Source organism: Pinus tabuliformis, chromosome 3_1 (genome assembly GCF_031772625.1).
Source record: "Pinus tabuliformis cultivar Carrire ecotype Pingquan chromosome 3_1, CPIR1, whole genome shotgun sequence".
Taxonomy (NCBI): domain Eukaryota; kingdom Viridiplantae; phylum Streptophyta; class Pinopsida; order Pinales; family Pinaceae; genus Pinus; species Pinus tabuliformis.
Window position 1 is genome coordinate 532,455,863 of NC_142301.1, and position 19,394 is coordinate 532,475,256.

The following is a 19,394-nucleotide window of genomic DNA, read 5'->3' on the forward strand; positions in this document are numbered from 1 at the left end:
CACATGATGTGATTAATGGGAACCAATGGATATATAACCATTATTGTATAAGATTTGAGATCTGCCGAAAGGCATTTTCCTATGTATTTTGTATATTTTCGTTATTTAACGAAATACCACGAAATAGCGTCGATGCGATCAAACCCGGACCCAAAGGGGTTTGGGAATGAAAATACATAATATTTGAAGTCCATCATGAGCCATTTTTAATTTATTTCCAATGTTTTAATGTATTTCTAAAAAACAAAGTGACAGGCCATTTGCGACATGCGACAGCGATTGGGGACGAACCCGATAGCTTTGTTTTGGCTCAGTCTATATTTTTTAATAGTCAACAGGTGAACCAAAATAATGGAATATATGGTCGTAAGGGGAAAAAATAGCGCAACACGACTGAACTAGTGGAAATAATCATGGAGCGCGCTGGCACAAGCAAGCTACCTGACAGCGTGGCAAAATTACCAGAATGTGGTTACTATTCTATTAGAAAAAGAAACCTCCGAGCTAATGCATGTATAGTCATGGCATCAAGTTGATAAAAAGGTAGAGAGGATAGATTAAGACCTCTCGTGCCTCAGAGGGTTCAAGAGCATTGTAAAAGGCCTATAAAAGGTTGAAAGTTTAGAGGAATAGAGGTTCAACTTTTGGATACTATGGAGACACTACTCCTCTCAGCGTCTCATCTTCATTCCAGCAATATAAGCTTCTTTTGTTGTTACATGTTCAATTCCCATTTTCTCCTTTGTTCCAAGCCTGCACTTGAATAGGTTATTCATGTTTTCCTCTGTGTCTAATGCCAGATAACTGTCATCTTATCTCTGCGTTGATAAATTAGATTTGCAAGCTTCATTTAGTTTTTGTAGCTAGCCATTCATATGTGTTTATGTATGCATCTGTTGGTACAGTCAGTATTCTCCATCTATCCATTGAATCTATAAAATATTGAGCATTAGTGGTCTAAATCCTTGTAAAGCTGAGGGTGTTCATGCATGTCTTGAGTGAAAATAGAGTTGAAACAATCATCTGACTTGATCCTAACCATCATCCATTCCAATAGTTCCGAGAACGATATTGAAGATTTATATGTTACCAGGCATCTCTAAGCTACAACCTAGGAGAGCTTCCTGAATTGATAACATAATTGGCGCGATTTTTGGGGAGAGGACACTGAAGCTCAGCTTCCTTGGGAGGCAACACAGATCCTACTTTGATGATAGACAAAGTTTGGGCACTTTTTTGGGTTGTAATCATCTATCTGGCGACTCTAATGGAGGATGAACCTCTTTGCGACTCCACTTCATAGTTCTGGCTCAGTTTGGGAGGCATACTCAGAGAAATCCTCAAAATCCATGAGTTGACCCAGTACCTGACCTTGAAAAAATCATCAAAGAAAGAAATGCATTGCAGAAAGGAGGATCAGGTTCAGGTAGCTCTAAACAATATTCTATATCTCTTCAAGAAAATCCTGTAATAGAACAAATACATGTTGAGAGTATAGCATCTAATACTATTAGTGAAGAAAAGATCTCAGAGATTCATAAAGCTCCCTATTCTTTAGGTTCTTCTTTTGTTGTAAGCCCAAAGGAAATCTCTCCTCCTATCCCTCATACTCCTTTAGTCTTATCAGTCACTCCTCAACCCTCTGTCATTCAGACTTCCAGTACCCTTGTAGCCACCACAACTATGGCAGGACCACAAGCACCTACCAAAATGGAAAGAATCATAGCTGCTAGGTATGGACCTCTAGTACTGCCCACTCCTTTGAATGCCATGCCTACTGGATAATATCAGAAGTATATGCCTAAGTTTACTGGGACTGAAGGTGTTACAGCTGAGGAACATCTTGAATCATTCTATTGCTATGCTAATAACTTGGACATTATTGAAGATGATGTATGGATGAAATTCTTTGTCCAAAGTCTAGATGGAGAGGCTAGAAAATGGTTTAGAGAACTGACCCCAAGTTCTATAGTAGATATTGAGGCTTTAGATGTTGCATTCCTAAAGCATTGGGGGGATAAGAAGGATCTACTCTACTACCACACCAAGTTTGGGACCTTAAAGAGGGAAAATGGTGAGTTGTTGTCTGATTTTATAAGAGGTTTAACCACATGTACAGCAAGATACCAGCTGAAGTAAAACCCACCACTACCTCTGCTAAACTCACCTATGTCAGTGCCTTTTATTTTGACTTTTTTCTACTGTTGAGGGAGAGACGATGTTCTACCTTGGCTGATATGCAGGATACAACCTTGCAAGTAGAATCAAACATCATGGTTGCAGAGAAACTCAAGGGGAATGTTGATAGAAGGAGACAAAGGGCGAATCTTCATCATCTTCAGATTCAAAGATAGATAAAATGACCAAGATGATAGAGTCATTAGCCCTTGAAATCTCCAAATTAAAGGTTGAGTAGCACCCTGGGAAAGGAAGAGTTCCTAATACCTTTGCTCCTAGAAATCCAAATCAATATAGAAGAGCTAATGAGCAATTGCAGATTCTGTAAAGAAGCAGAGATGCCAATGAAGACCAAAGGGTGAAGACGCATTTCAAGAATGTAGTCATGGAAGAAGAGCAGTTTGATGAAGATGATGAGATCCATTGTCTAGAAGACAAAGGCAGTGCCTCCTTTCTGACCTCAACTACCTATGAAAAGTCATTATTCAATGAATAGATCAGCCAAGAGTGGGATGGTGGAGCCATTCTCAAAACTGATGATCAACACAAATATGATCTGAGGTCGAAGATGAATAATGACAAGGAAACTCCTATTAAAAGAGCTATTGTCCCTGCAATACTGCAAGCTAAAGATCATAAACGACTGGCAGTTGATCCCATCATCCTCAAAGCTCTAGCTCACGAGGTAAGAGGCCTTGACAAATCTCCTTCTCCTTTCAATTTTGAATCAGAAATTTAGAAGCTAAGCATACGTATACCTCTAATTAAACTAGTGAAGAATGAGACCTTCAAGAGATCTATCCTCAAAGGCCCTTGAGCCTAAAGCCTTCCAAGCCTCCACTGACTATCTAAATCTACAAGGCAACAAACCAGTTGTTGTTCTCAGCCCAATGATTAAAAATTGTGACGACAACTCCCCATCATTCTATGTATCTTTGACTATTCATGACAAAATCCTTCACAACTACCTTCTGGACATAGGATCCATCCATAATCTAATGCCCAAGGCTGTCATGGATGAGTTGGGTCTTGACATTACCAAGCCTTATCATGACTTATTTTCTTTTGACTTTAGAAAAGTGAAATTTTTAGGATTAGTCAAGGGCTTGGCCATCACCTTGTCTCATCTACCCATGAAGAGCATGATGATGGATATTGTGGTAGTAGATGTACCCCCCAAGTTTGACATGTTGTTTTCCAGAGGTTGGATCAAGAGATCAGGTGGAACATTGCAAAATGATCTGTCCTATGCTATTGTCCCAGTTTTTGGAGGTGAGAGTAGGAGATTATACACAGAAGCTCAGTTGGCTTATATCATCAGTGATGAAAGGAATCCCACTAATCATCCCATCTATGCTATCGACACTGATTTTGGAGCCTGTATTCTTTAGATTGAAGAATCCCAGTTGGCCTCCACGCAGCTTAAGAAATCGGTTTTCCAGATCACAGAGGAATAAGGCCGACAAATTTGGGACATGTTCTTTGATGGAGCTTGCTCTAAGGAATTTGCAGGGGCAGGTGTAGTCCTTGTGTCCCCCACACAAGAATGCATTCATTTATCTTTCAATTTAACTTTTCAGGTCACAAATAACATCGCAGAGTATGAAGCCTTGATATTGGACTTAAACGCTGCTAAAGAAATGGGCATCAAAGGTCTAAAGGTGTTTGGAGACGTAGACCTTATCATTCAATGGGTGAACAAAAATTTCCAAGGAAAGCATCCAAGGCTAAAAGCATACAGAGATGAGGTATGGAAGCTCAAGGGTTCTTTTAATAGTTTCAACATTTCTTACATCCCTAGAATGAAGAATCAGTGTGTTGATTCCCTTGTTGTGTCTGCTAGTACGTTTATTCCTTATTTGCCTCCTAAATTGACTCAGGTGAAATATAGACCATCTCTGCCTAACAATGTCAAATACTGGAAATTTTTTGAAGATGATGATGAAATTAATAGGTTTTTACAAGTCATTGATGAATTTTCTGAAGTGCACATTGACCAAGAAAATGAAACCATAGAAGAATGCAACTAGTCCAAACTAAAGGACGAGATTGTTCAAGATAACCTTGTTCAGCTGCCTAGTAACCATATACCCAAAGGATTGGTGCCCCTAGAAAATTTGTTTGATCATAATGATGTACCTTATAAACCTGCCAAAAAAGAAAATGAGTCTGCAGTTCATAGACATAATGTAGGGAGTCCATCCCATCCAAAGTAGATAAATTTGTCCACTCACTTGTCTTCTGCCCAAAGTTCCGAGTATTGCACCCTGATGAAACAGTTTTTTGATATTTTTGCTTGGGAATACAGTGATCTTAATACCTATGAAACCAACATCATTCTACATAAGATTCCACTAAATAAGAACACCATCCCTTTTAAGCAGAAATTAAGACCTATTAGCCCTCTCTTATTTCCTTAATTGAAAAGGAAATCAAAAAACTATTGGAGGACAACAAAGAGAGCTGGGATTCCAGGTTGAAGTTTTCACTATGGACTGACAGAGTTACCAACATGAAGTCCATAGGAAATTCTCCATTTAAGCTGGTTTATGGCACTGATGTTGGTTTTCCTATCTAGTTGATTCTCCCTGTGGCCAAATTTTTGCAAGAAGAATAGGATGAAGAGAATGATATAGAGAGAAGAATGAATAACTTGGTTGAATTATAGTATATTAGAGAACAACTAGTTGGGAATTCAAGAATTCATCAGAAGAAGATCAAAGAAACCTTTGATAGAAAGGAAAAAATAGATATTTTTTAGGTTGGTGACCGAGTTCTCAAATGGGATGCATTGAAGGAAAAGAAGGGCAACCATGGTAAATTTGACACCTTATGGATGGGACCATTTTTCATTGGTCAAGTTTAGACAAACAATACTCTCATTCTACACAATTTAGAGGGGGAAGGTATTTTTGATGGCCCAATCAATGGGCGGTTTTTGAAACTTTACTTCATATGAGGCTTTAAGGCCTTAATATTGTAAGAGGTTTTTCAGTTTGTTTTTTTATGCAAATAAACTCCATGCCCAATGGAACACCAAGAGATAAGTTTGTTTTTGTTGTTATTGGAAAGGCAGTAGTTTGTAGTTCTTGAAACCTCACAGGAGGCTTTCATCCCCAGAAGGAGCCAGTGTTAGCCTCTGAGGTGCAATGCTACTATTTTTAGCAGAAATCTTCCCTGTTTTAGCTTCGATGGCCATGTCTCTTCTTGCTCTGCTTTGGCCATGTTAGCCCTGAGGTGCTGATCCAAACAAATCCAAAACACTCTCTAAGTCTTTGAAATCTTCTTAAAGGTCATTTAAAAGATCAAAACAATCGCATGAGAAGAGCCCCTATAATGGCAGAAAAACACTATCGGGAGGCAAAAACCCAAGGAAACAGTGAAAAAATGAGTATCAGAGGTATGAACAGTGAAATGCACAGTAGCCGTTAGATCTGGCCAATCAACAGTCCAGATCTGATCGGCGGATTGGAATCGGCGGTGGTAATCGGCGGATATCGGCACGGACCATATGAAACTTGTGATGGCGACTAGAAAATACAAAGAGTGCTTACATCGGCTCGGGGCATGAGCGATATGCGATTGCGATTAATCGCATCATGATATCGCAATCGGTGAACACAATGGAGCAGGTATATACAAATATATGTACATGCGCGATGCGATTAACAGGACTCGATGGATATATAACCATTATTGTATAAGATTTGAGATCCATCGAAAGGCATTTTCCTATGTAATTTGCATATTTTCATTATTTAACGAAATACCACGAAACAACGCCGATGCGATCAAACCTGGAACCAAAGGGTTTTGGGAATGAAAATACATAATATCTGAAGTTCGTCATGAGCCATTTTTAATGTATTTCCAATGTTTTAATGTATTTCTAAAAAACAAAGCGACAGACCATTTGCAACATGCGATAGCGATTAGGGATGAACCCGATAGCTCTATTTTGGGTCTGTCCGTATTTTTTAACAGTCAACAGGTGAACTGAAATAACAGAATATATGGTCGTAATGGGAAAAACAACAGCGCAACACTGCTGAACCAACAGAAATAGTCATGGAGTGCACTGGCACGAGCGAGCTACCTAACAGCATGACAAAATTACCAAAATGTGGTTACTCTGTTGTTAGAAAAAGAAACCTCCGAGCTCATGTGTGTCTAGTCATGGCATCATGTTGTTAAAAGGACAAAGAGGATAGATTAAGACCTCTTGAGCCTCACAGGGTTCGAGAGCATTGTAAAAGGCCTATAAAAGGTTGAAAGCTCAGAGGAACAAAGATTCAACTTTTGGAGACGATGGAGACTCTTCTCCTCTCATCGTCTCATCTTCATTCCAGCAATATAAGCTTCTTTTGTTGTTACATGTTCAATTCCCATTTTCTCCTTTGTTTTAAGCTTGCACTTGAATAGGTTATTCATGTTTTCTTCTATGCCTAATGCGAGATAACTGTCATCTTATCTATGCATTGATAAATTATATTTGCAAGCTTAATTTACTTTCTGTAGCTAGCCATTCACATGTGTTTATGTATGCATCTGCTGGTACTGTTGGAGAGGTAAATCCCCTCTACGGATAGAGGCGATCCCTACTAGCCCAGCAGGGGTCTAGCAACAATCAATCAATGCTACTCTGCAAGCTCCTAATTGCAATTAAACAAAGTAGGTAAAAGACACCTACTTGGATTCCAACGCTCTTGTTTGACGAAGAGATGCCACACTCGCTCCTTTGCTCTGGCCGGTCACGATCCTCCACTATCCTCGTGGTTGGACACCTGCACATACAAAGAGAAGACAAACACAAGCGTGAAATCTAATAAAAGCAACCATACATCAGTCAGAAAGAATGTAATTCACATTTAACCATTGCGTAGACAAATGAGAATGGAACTATAACAGTAGTCATCTATTATTAATCAAAAATCAGAGAAAGATACAACCATTGTTCTGACGCTGAGTCCTTCTCGAGAGGGTCCAGCCAGCAAGTCTCATAAGCATTCACCCAAGAAGTGGATCTCCCAAATCAAGTAACTCTCTCTCACACAAAGCTCTAAGACTTCATAACCTTTCTCTAGCTCTCTAGCAATCCACACTCTAGCACACCATACTATCTACTAGCAGCAGCACACAAAACTATGAATTCCTTGTTATCAAAACTATCTCCAAAAAACTAGCTGCTGATAGTAATGGTGGAGGAATATATAGGAGAAGGAGTCTCCATGGAGGGTGGAAGGATAAGCTCATCTCCAAGAAAGGTGGCCCATAAGACGAACAGACATGCCATAGAAGGGAGGGCGATACTCACAAGGCCAACAACCAGGTCTGGAGGCATCTGGAAGGTTGGCTGTTGGAACAAATTCGCCCAAACAGGATCAGCGCGGATTATAAGGCAACTGGCGCGCTGGCGTCGCGCCTCAATGACTAGGAAAGTCATGTCAGCGCGACCCAATACAAAGGCAAGACGCGCTGGCTCATGAAATTCGATCAGCGCGGAAAACAGGTGTACTTCCGCGCTGGCAGCGCATTTGGTCTGTTATGGAGCGCCCATCAGCGTGGTTATTTGGACAAAAGTCGCGCTGATAGCAAAAACTTTGGCAAAGTGGGTTATTAAGCCAGTTCAGGGATCAAACACTTAGTGATTGTGAATTCTGGACACAGCAGGGTGACTGACAGGAAGGCAGTGATAAATTACTGCGTAACAGGTACAGTCAGTATTCTCCATCTATCCATTGAATCTATAAACTATTGAGCATTAGTGGTCTAAAGCCTTGTAAAGCTGAGGGTGTTGATGCATGTCTTGAGTGAAAACATAGTTGAAACAGTCATTTGACTTGATCCAAACCATCATTCATTCCAATAGTTCAAGAATGATATTGAAGATGTATATGTTACCAGGAATCTCTGAGCTACAACCTAGGAGAGCTTCCTAGAATGATAACAGATCCTAACCATTATCCTACTCATTTAAGTTACCATAGATCAAAAAGTGATTGTTTTATCTATTCATTTATGGACAATCATGAAGATGGATTTGTAGATCAACCCATGGAGGATCAATATCTTGATCTAATGTGTATGTTTGATGTCATTCCTTATAATGATGAGTTGCCAAGTATGATCAGTATGATGATGATTATGTTTTTGAAATAGAGGCTGACTCTACAAGGCAATCAGTGACATGTTTTTGGGAGGAAGAAGCTTTATTACAACAGCTCATATGTAGCACTTCACCTATGCATATCAATCATGACAGAAATGAAGAGAATCTGAAAAATTTCAAATCAGGTGAAAAACATTCCTAAGATTAGAAATCAGCAGTCTTTTAGTTTTGATGTTGAGCGTGGAGAAGACCATGAAATTCTTGACCAAGATTCCTTACCTTTGTGTTTCTCTTCATTTGAAAGAATAAGAGAAAACTATAAGGTTACCAAGAAAGAAAATAAGAAAGTTGAAAGAATTTGGAAACCTTATCATGAAGTTGAAGAGAATTTTGTTTGTAATATAGAACCTTTTTTTCAGTCCACAATCATTGTTACCAAGCAACATTCATTTTGAAAATGTAGCCGAAAGTGTCGAACATGAAGAATTTATAGAAAATCATGTAGTCTCATTGGAGCCAATGTATGAAAAGTTGCAGCAGTCCTCTCAAGTTCTCCTTGATCCAATAGCTGATGTTGTGGATGATATCTGTAGTCAAAGTCCTTCTCCATTAGTTAACTATGAGCTTCAAAACAAATATGACATGAATTTGATCAGGCAACTAGCTTCATTGTTTTGTTCAGCAAGAGTCTCATTACAAAGTTCATCCAAAAATTTGCAGTCTACATCTATTTCGCTTGAGAATGACAAACTTCATTTTATAAAACAACCAATGTCTAAAAAGGAAGAAGATTCTTGTCTCATTGTTGATCATCAAGAAAAGGTAGTCATTCACGAGTTTCAGGATCCTTTTGTTAAGTTGTTGCAGTCATCAAGGGAGATGAGTTTTATTATATTTATGGATCATGTACACATGTTCAGTGGACACTTAGAGTGGCCTAGCTTTTGTTTTTTTAGTCTGCTCAAGGAAAGTGTGAGCAAGATTCAAGTAAGTAGCCATTTGTTGCATTGGTTACACTGGAGGGATCATTACACATGATTGTTTATATATATCTTCAGCAGGTGGGCCATTATCATCAAGATTTAAAGCTTGAAGTGAAGGCCCTAAGATCAGGATGGTCTACTACCATAAGTAAGTTCAGTCAGTTTGTTTTGTTTATTGTTTGTCGAAGTCATTTTGTCAATCTGTTTTCAGTTTGAGTTTGGTCTTTGCATTTTGACTCCCCTTTGAATGAATAAGGCTACTTGGTCTATGGTGTTCTTGAAACCTCCAAGGAGATGCCATCCCAAACTAGATCCAATGTTATTGTCATTCAATTTTTCCTGTCACTAGTGATCAAATATGCTTTTACCAAGTTTTGTTAGGAGTCTCAAGTGAAATTTTATCATGTCACTAGGTTTTCATAATACAATTTGTCCATTGGCTTGTGTGTCTAGGTCTACTGCTGCTCCTTCAAGATTTCCATGTCCGGTCACTGCCATCACTCAGTTGGATGTTCCATCATTGAAAAATTCATCATCATCATTTCAGTCTTGTCACCATGGTATTCATTCAGCTCAGTGCCTCCACTAGGTCATTAGGGTTAGAGTTATCAAGGTTGTCATTTCATTCAATAAACTAGGAAATGAAGGAGTAGTGGTAGGTTTTGATAAAAAAGGTATGTTTCTAAATGTAATTCATTTTAGAATGAGGTAATCAGTTATGTTTCAAATCTACATGAAAAATTTCTAAGCTACATAGTTTATATCAAAAAGCAAAATGAAAACTATGGTGGGCCACCCGACCATTACAAGGTTGATTTCTATAGCCTATAAAGACCATTTTTCTCTCATTCCTCTCATTCATCACATTATCAAGGGATATATGATCCATCATAACTCATTTCCTCACTCATTTCACTGCTAAAGTGACCTCATTCATCATCAACCACTTCCTCGACATTTTTATTGCCAAAGACATTCCAAAAAATTGGTCTCAACCTACCTCACTATGTTTTTTGTGGGAAGCCCTCCTTTTCATGTTTGCAAGCCTACAAACCCTATTCCTATACATTTCATCCTCAATCACACTCAAACACACTCCTAAAACCCTCACACCTCCTCACTCTCAATCCTAAAACCTTCTATACCTAGAACCTAGCCCTATGTTGCGTTTTTAGTAGCCTTCATAGCTAGGACTATGTAAAAATTCCCTAACTCTGTTCCCTAACTATTTTCACTTCCCTCCACTTCCCTAAGTTCCCTAACATCCCTCCCCATATCATAAATGTTTCCTACATCCATTCCTACTCCCTAACCCCTTCATCCTATTCCCTCATTCCCTTCCCCTGTTTTTCCCTCTAGGGTTTGCACTCACAACTTTACTATGGAGAAGGAAAGGAGGAATTACAACAAGGGTGGGAAAATTTCAAGGTATGAACTACTCAATACATAGGAGTTTATTTTTTCACCACTCTCCAAGCAATGTTTTTAGCATTTAGGTGTCTTGAGTTTTGTGAGAAAGTTGAAAACAATCAAATGTCATGCTAAGTTGACTAGTTTCTTTTGCCAGATCCAATCACAATTTGATCTGGATTTAAACAAGAATGCAACAAATTATAGAGATAACCATAAACACAAAGATGCAGTGGAAATAATACTTCATTTTATAAATGTAAAATACTGAAATATGCTTACAAACAACAATGGAAATAAACCAGCTAGGGCAATGGTAGCTTATGTTTGAGAAGAGATGTGGCAGCTACATGTCTCTAAAATTTGTTACAATGAGGCTCGAAGGCCTATTTATTGTTGAGAAATAATGTAAAACCCTAAACATCAAAAAACCTAACCCCAGAAGACGAAATGCCAAACTGTGGGCCCCGTTTGGGTAAATTGGTACATCAACTTCCCGGGGTCGTAACTTTGGCATATGATCTCCATTTGACGCAGACAATATCTCGTTAGAAAGATCTATCCGAGAACTACAACTTTGGGAAGAGAAAAGTTGGTCCATGGACCCATGTTGCTCCCATATGTCCCAAAAAATGTCGTTTAGGGCCTCAAAACAACTCCAAAAGTTCAGGACCTCAAAAACTGCTAAAAATAGTAAACTGTGCTATAATTTAGGAAACTAAAAAACTAAAAGAGATAGTTGTGGGGGTCCAAATGGGATAGGTGGATGGCCACTAACATCCACCTAGATCATTCCTCCACACTTAGGAAGCAATGGTCCCCATTGCGTTGAGTTCCTCCATCTGTTGTACTTGGTCCCTGGTGAGCTATTCTGCCATCTTTGATGTGTCCAATAATGGTGGGAAGCATGGTCAAGGGCATTCCACACTGAACACTTAATGAAAGCGAAGGAATGGAGGAATGTTGTGCTCTGAAGAATTGTTTCCCATAGCCTTGGTAATGCTGTAAGGACTAAGGACTATGTCGGAGTGGTCGAAGCTTCTGATGGGCTTTTGTAAGGCGTTCTTTCTATAGATGCAACCAGACTTTGTTGCCCACTTGAAGCTTGTGTGGTATCCCTGTGGGTGAGGAAAAATTGTTCCCGTGTTATTTCATGACCGTATCCCTCTGCTATGGCTACTGCGTGGAGGAACCCTTCATGGGGGTCATGGATGTGGTGATGATCTTCCCCTTAATTTGGGAGTGAACTAGACAGAAAATAAATTTCCTAGTCTATGCGATGAGCTTGCTGCCTTTCTTAGCAATAATTAAAGAAGTGGCGATAGGTGGGGCTACCTTCGGTATCTTGTATAATGACCTTCCCAAAGAAATAATAATAGAACGAGGCCCTTACTCATACACAACATGTCGCCTCCATAAGTATGGTTGGCCTAATAATACATCACAAACACCCAGAGGTGTAACATCACACAATACCTCATCTGTGAAGGGCTTAATGCTGTAGGGAAGGCGACACTACCGGAAAACTTGAAGATCTCATCCTTGGCGAAGCCACCCGATACTGTACGGCTGTGGGTGTGGTGTAGTCGGTAGGCCCAACTGCTTCACGACCTTTGTTGAAATGAGTTTCTTTTGGCTGCCACTGTCGACAATGAATTGCAACAATGAACCCTTCACCCACATCTGTGAGTCGAAAAGATGCTCCCCCTACTTTGGATCGTCAGGCTCATTATCTTGGATCTTGGTGATGGGAAAAGTAGCATTGGGCTCCACGTCAATGATCTGCTTCCCTTTGGTATTCCCCTTTTCGGGTTCTAACTCAGGGTCAGAACATGCATCTGATTCGGATGCCTTCAACTCGGCCACTAGCGGCTGCTTGGTCTGACACTCACTTGTGTTATGAGTGGGACTCTTGTGGAACTCACACCACTTTCCTGTGTCCTTCTTCGACTTTGTGGTGTTGTTCTTTTCTTGTGGCTTCGACGGGTTTTCTTGGGTCCCCCCTCCTTGGCTTTATCCTTTGGTCTTGGGATTTGTAGATCCAAAGTCTCGCTTCTTCTGTTTAAACTTTTGCTCGATTTTGACAATGTATCAGTACGCCATGCCGAGCAAGGTGATGTTCAGGAACTCCATCTCTTCCTAGATGTATCTGTGTAGGCATCCGTGGTATTTGAGTACCAAATGTAGCTCAGAGTCCTTGATACCCAACTATGTGTGAAGGGTATGAAAAATGTTTGTGAACTCTAGTACATCATGGTCCCTTCCCTATCACATCATGGTCCACTTTATGCATTTGTCATCATAGCTTTTGATAGGGTAGTACTGCTCCTTGACGGCATCTCGTAATGAATTTCAAGTGGGTGCAACTAAAAATAGTGAGCTTATGCTTTCATCCTTCTGCTCGTAGTAGGTTTCCAACCAGTCCTTGACGTAGGGGATTTCTTTGAGAAGAGTGAAAAATATATTTTTCCCGACTCAAAAACTCATGAACAGAAAAATACCCTTCTTGCACATTTAACTATTTATCTACACCATCTACATCTATTTGACCCTCGAAGATGGGGATTTCAAGGTTAACTTTTACCTTAAAGGGTGTTGCACTTCTAGAGTAGCTACTGGAAGCCAATGCGTCACCTCTAGGTAGCTGCTAAAGGATTTGTGCAAAGATGTCCATCATCGCGTTCCTTTGCCACTCGAGGGATTCTTCGGGCAAGATTTTAATAGGATCTCTTACTCCGTCATCTTTCTTTTCATCCGCCATGGGAGGCCATCGAGATTTTCAAGGTTGGTCATGCAAAGGTTCGACTAGTTCAAGTGCTAACTCCTTATATTCCGACCTCATTGGGGACATGCAAGGAAAAACAGAGAAAAGCAGACCACTCTAATACCATTGTTCCAGATTTAAATAGGAACGCAACAAATGACATAGATAACCATAAACACATAGATGCAGTGGAAATCATACTTCATTTCATTAATGTTAAATACTGAAATATGCTTACAAACAACAATGGCAATAAACCAGCTAGGGCGATGGTAGCTTATCTCTAAGAAGAAATGTGGTGGCTACATGCCTCTGAACTGTGTTACAATGAGGCTCAAAGGCCTATTTATTGTTGAGAAACAATGGAAAACCATAAACATCCAAAAACCTAACTCGAGAAGATGAAATGCTAAACTGTGGGCCCTATTTGGGTAAATTAGTACATCAAGTTCCTCGGGTCGTAACTTTGGCATATGATCTCCTTTTGACGTGCACAATATCTCGTTAGAAAGATCTATCCGAGAACTACAACTTTGGGAAGAGAAATATCGGTCCATGGACCCACGTTTCTCCCATATTTCCTAAAAAAATGTCGTTTAGGGCCTCAAAACGGCTCTAGAAGTTCAGGACCCGAAAAACTGCTAAAAATAGTAAACTGTGCTATAATTTAGGAAACTGAAAAAATGAAAGAGATAGTTGCAGGGGTCCAAATGGGATAGATGGGTGGCCACCAACATCCATCTAGATCACAATTTCATGGGTTACATTTAGTATATCAACTGACATCATAGTAGCAGCAACAAGGATACTGAATATTGGTGAGAAATGGTTCAAAACTCAAGAGTTGGATGTCGAATTCTACCAAGCCTACATCAAAGCTCATTGACAAAGAAATCAATGAAGACAAGGAATATTGGCTAGGAAAAGTCAATGATCATTTGGAGAAGCTTCTCAAGAGGGCTAACATGGACAACAGGCTGCAAAGACACATGGTTGCCCATTATTACACAAGGAATCAGGTTGCCAAGGTCAAAATCAAGTAGTTGAAGGAAAAACTCAAGGAAACCCTAATCAGGCAAAAAGAGAATGTTAAGTTGGATTTTATTGCTGATGATTCCCTCATAGAATATCATGCCACTTCAGAACTTCATGGAGCAACTTTGGACCCATTTTGAAGAAATTTGGAGAAATTTTGGTTTTGGTGAATTTTTGGAAATTTTTGAGATAGTTCTACTTCAAAATTGGTTTTTGAAGTAAGGAAGATGAATTTTACAAACGTGAAAGAGGATTCTTTCAAAAATCAAATAAAAAATGAAAACCTCATTCACTTTATAGACAAGTGTTACTATTTGGGAGAAATGCCAAAAATATAATGTCTACAAGAGAGTTGCTACACTTCTGGGAGTAGTCTTGGGAAAATTCAGTTTTATCTATCATGGAGTGTCCAAATGACTTTCCTGATGATTCAAGTGATAACTATAAAATATTTATAATTAGCTATCAAGAACTGAATTTGGAGTAGTGTAAGGGCCAAAAATCAATCTCCAAACTTTCTGTTGCGCCTTTGTTGTGAGCATGTTGCCCTTTCCCAATTTTAAGTGACAAAATAAAAACATGTATTCGGAACAAATGGGAAACTATTTTTGGACATGGGAGGAGGTTTTTCTTCCTAACATAAAAGGGAACAAAATTTCCTCTCTATTTTTCAAAATTCCTTATGTTTAAAGATATCTCGCTCCACCTTTCAGCCCTATTTTTGTAGAAATTTGGCAATTTTTGGCAAAGTCACCCTGCCAAAAGCATAGCGTGGGCCACGCTGCGCCTTTTCTAGAGGTATTTAAATGAAAAAAAATCTGCATGTTTGAATATACTATGACTTATACATCAGCTTATTACACCTTTCATCCCAATTCACCAGCTTTTATAGGGAGAAAATGCCCAAAAACCACCTAAAAAACACCTTTATGCATTGTTTTTGGAGGCCACGCTACGCTTTTTGACCAGTCTTGGGAGGATTGATTTTTGAGGGGCTATTATTGGTCTTTTTCAGTGCTTGATGAGTCCATTGTGTATCAGACATAAATATATTTCCAATGAGCTATCATGAGCTCAATGTTGAGTTCAGGAAGGCCTCCAAAAGTGGCCTGTAATTTCACATTGCGCTTTTTGCAGCCTAGGCTACACTTTTCATCGAATTCACTGCACTTTTTCCATGAGGCTGAATTTCATCTACAGTTTGACCTAATTTGACTATTTACCTATGTAAATATGTAATTGAGCATGTAATCATGTAACTGAGATGTAATTATGCTAGATGAAAGTGAAATGAGTTAGATACATGATAGTAAGTCTTTTGTTTTGGTCAAATGAATTAGTTTTACTATATGGAGGCTTTTATTAACCTCCCTAGTCATTAGGGTTTTGGTTGAGACCTTTGAGGAATAGCTCCACAAGTCATGGATTCGACCCTTGAGAGCATGGAAATGATGTTTTAGTCTATATGTATCATTTTCTAAGTCATTTTGAATGGTTGGACATCACAGGAGAGAACTATTGTAGCTTGTGTTTGGATAATTTCTGGAAATCAAAGGATACAATTTGCAGCTATTATCTAGGAATTCATGTGCAGTAAGTTTGTGATGTTATTTTTTCTTTGTTATCACTTTATATGAAAAATATTCATATTCACTTTCCATTCGTCAACTCTTCAATGATTTTCCTTACAGTTGTAAACATAATTCTTTGCATAAAGATCTGTTTTGATGGAAAAATCATTATGTGTTACTTTCTTTCTAGATTAATGAATTCATGTTTCATGCTCATTAAGACCTTTAGTTTCTTCTGGACACCATACTACACTGAAAAAACCTAACATCCATCACAAAAGTATTGCTACCTTACTCCTTCATATATTTGCAATTGTAACCCTTTGATCCTCTGACCTAGCTACCTGTTTTTTCTCCCTTATCCAGCAACAAAACCATAAATTTTCCAAAAGCCACCCGAGCCTAGCTATCTAGCCTAAAATCTATTCGTTTTCCAGTCAATTCATTGGTTGTGATCATAGAGAGCCCTCTCTTATTCGATAGGGCTAGCTACCAAACTGATAGGTTGTTCTGTGGTTACATCTTTCGATATCCTTATCAACCTAGGACATTGTGGAGGACAACACACCCACACCCCCATACCTTGCAGCATTAAACTATATCAATAACTTACCATCCTTACCTATTAAGTAACATGGTGCAGGTGAAATGGTGATTTGTTGTGTTAGTGTATGGGAAGTCGCGGGGTTGAGCCCAGCCTCTGCCCTGTCCTCCATAATAAATTTTAATATTCCATTAGGAGGACACATGGTGGCCTTAGGCTTAGCCATGTGTCACCTCCACATTGGCCAAAAATAAAACACGTGACCAATAGAATGAAGCCATCGAGCTTGCGAATATTCCAAGAATATGTTGAAGGAATATACCAAGAATATTCCTTTTTCTAACTGGGCTATATGAATGCCCAGTTAGCATCCCTGCCAACACCTGCAAAATTTTTACCTATTTGACAAAGTGAACAGACCATGAGATATTGAGAATATGATATCGATTTTTCACAAAACGATTTGTGCCGAAATCAAGATGACCAAATCTATGTGGTCGTTCAGGATCCACACCATTCTAAAAACTTTGATTTTTTGGAAAATTTTGAGCTCCTGATCACTCTTCCCCACTGAAAACTTTTGGTCCCCAAAATTTCACTTTCAATTGTTCAACATTTGAAGGTACAGTTCCTTCACTTTTCCAAACTCGATCCAATCGATGATTATAGTGCCTTGACTTGTAGTTGTCTTGGCTCTTTCTCAAGTTGAACTTGAAATATAACTCGACCAAAGAATTCAAATTCAATGTTCTTCTCAACTTGTCCATGTCGCTATGGTCATCCATAGAAAAATCCTTCCCAATAATAATTCCCATGGCACTCTTCTGCAAAATCCTTATCAAGGATAAGATCCCAAAAAGACTTTGACAAATGAACCAAACAAGTTTCACATAGTGAATACTTGTATAACTGAGTGCTTAACACATTTGTAGTATACTGAATGTGTTGCAACTACTCATATAACAATTTTAAAATGCTTTCTTAAAACAAATAGAAATGCATTTTACAAGGTGGAATAAACTTGACTCCCAAATTTTTCATTCAAATCGACTATCAACAAGCCAAACTAGCATAACAATGCCCAAAGAAAGCACTCTTGCATATAAGTTATTTATTTATGAACATCACTTTTACAAATTGCCGAACTATGGGGATATGCAACTAGTGCAAAACAAATATTTAAAAACTTCAATTGGACAAATAGTCCACCCATTCCTTACCCAACCAGGTAAATGAACCCTCTATTTGAACTTTTTCTTCTTTTGGAGCTGCTTAAGGGATGATCACATCTTGTGCCACTTTTTCTTTTGTCGCTTCCTCTTTCGATGCTTGCATAATTTGCTTTCCCTTGCCAGGATGAAGTTATGGAAACAATTTTCAACACTTCTCAACCCAATGCCCACTGATATTGCAGTGAATGCAAAAGTTATTTTTAGCTTCTCTTGGCTCACATGTCTTTAACCTTGTATGAGATCTTCTCTTTTTAGTCTCAATTCCATTAGACATAAACATCTTCTTGATTATTTCTTTCCTTTTATAGCACTTATCTACACAATGGTTAGATGAAAGGTAAAAGTTTCATGGAAACACATTCCTCAACATGTTATTCAAATTACCATGTTGTTTTCCATTATGAAAAGAATTTGAATTAACATGACGATTATACCTGTTTTTTTTTGTCCTTTGGCATACGCTTCTTGCCTAAGGAACTCGCATGGCAAGAATAACTTAGCTTTGTTTCTTCTTCAACATGTTCATCTCTCCTTGTATATTTTTTTTCACTCCAAGTCCTCCTTATACTTGAGGAACCAAGTGATTACCAATTTTGGATGCAAATCCCAACATCCTACCTCCTCATGTCCTCTCTTATGGCAAAAGGAACATGATACCCATAATCTGTCTCTAGAAGACCATTATTCTTTTGCAACATAGCCTAAGCCTTCATATTTATGCCTCCTCTTTGCCTCAATTGAATTTTTAATGCCTTTATGGTTCACTCCAAGGCCTCCTCACTTGTAACCCATCTTGGTCAAGAGCTTGGAACCAATGCCTTTACTATGTTTTTGAAGGCTGCAAATGAATTTACATCAACACTTTCATCTAAATAAGAAGCATGTAAATTCTTACAATTTGCCTCATATTTTTATTGACATGCAAAGATGTTTTCAAACTCTCTTTTGATTTTGGATGTGTCCTCTTGGACTTGTTGGCTCTCTTCTTTTAGCTCCTTGAATTTGGGTGCTGATAGAACCTCATCCTCCACATCATGTGGACAAAAGGTAAAAACTTGTCCCTCTTCCTTCTCTGAGGGACTTTCTACACTAACATCTTGCATAAGAGTTGTAGAAAAAGATGAACACTATGGAGAAGATGGTGGTTTATCACCATTCTTGTTACCTTCTTCCTTTAGAGAACATTCTCCTCTAGGAGGTCTAGAGCTTTCACCATGCAATTTCGTATTCGTCTCTTCATAGAGTATAACCATTTCTTCAGTGTCTAAGAAGGTCTTTCTAAAATCCTTCACTTCCTCTGACATTCTTGTAGGCTCTCCTCCTTGGGACATGCTTTTCTTGAAGCTTCTACTATAAATTGAGGTAGAACTCGTGGTAGAGATTGTAACAATATTGCTCTCCTTTCCAAAACCTTCTCCTCACTTGAGCTTCAAAACACATTCACTTGAAAATAACAGAAAATTCCTCCTTGCATAACGAAAACAAATTCTCTGATAGCAACTTGATCTGAATATGGAATACTAGTTTTCTATGCTAACATCCTCATTAGAATACAAAAATGTGTTTGA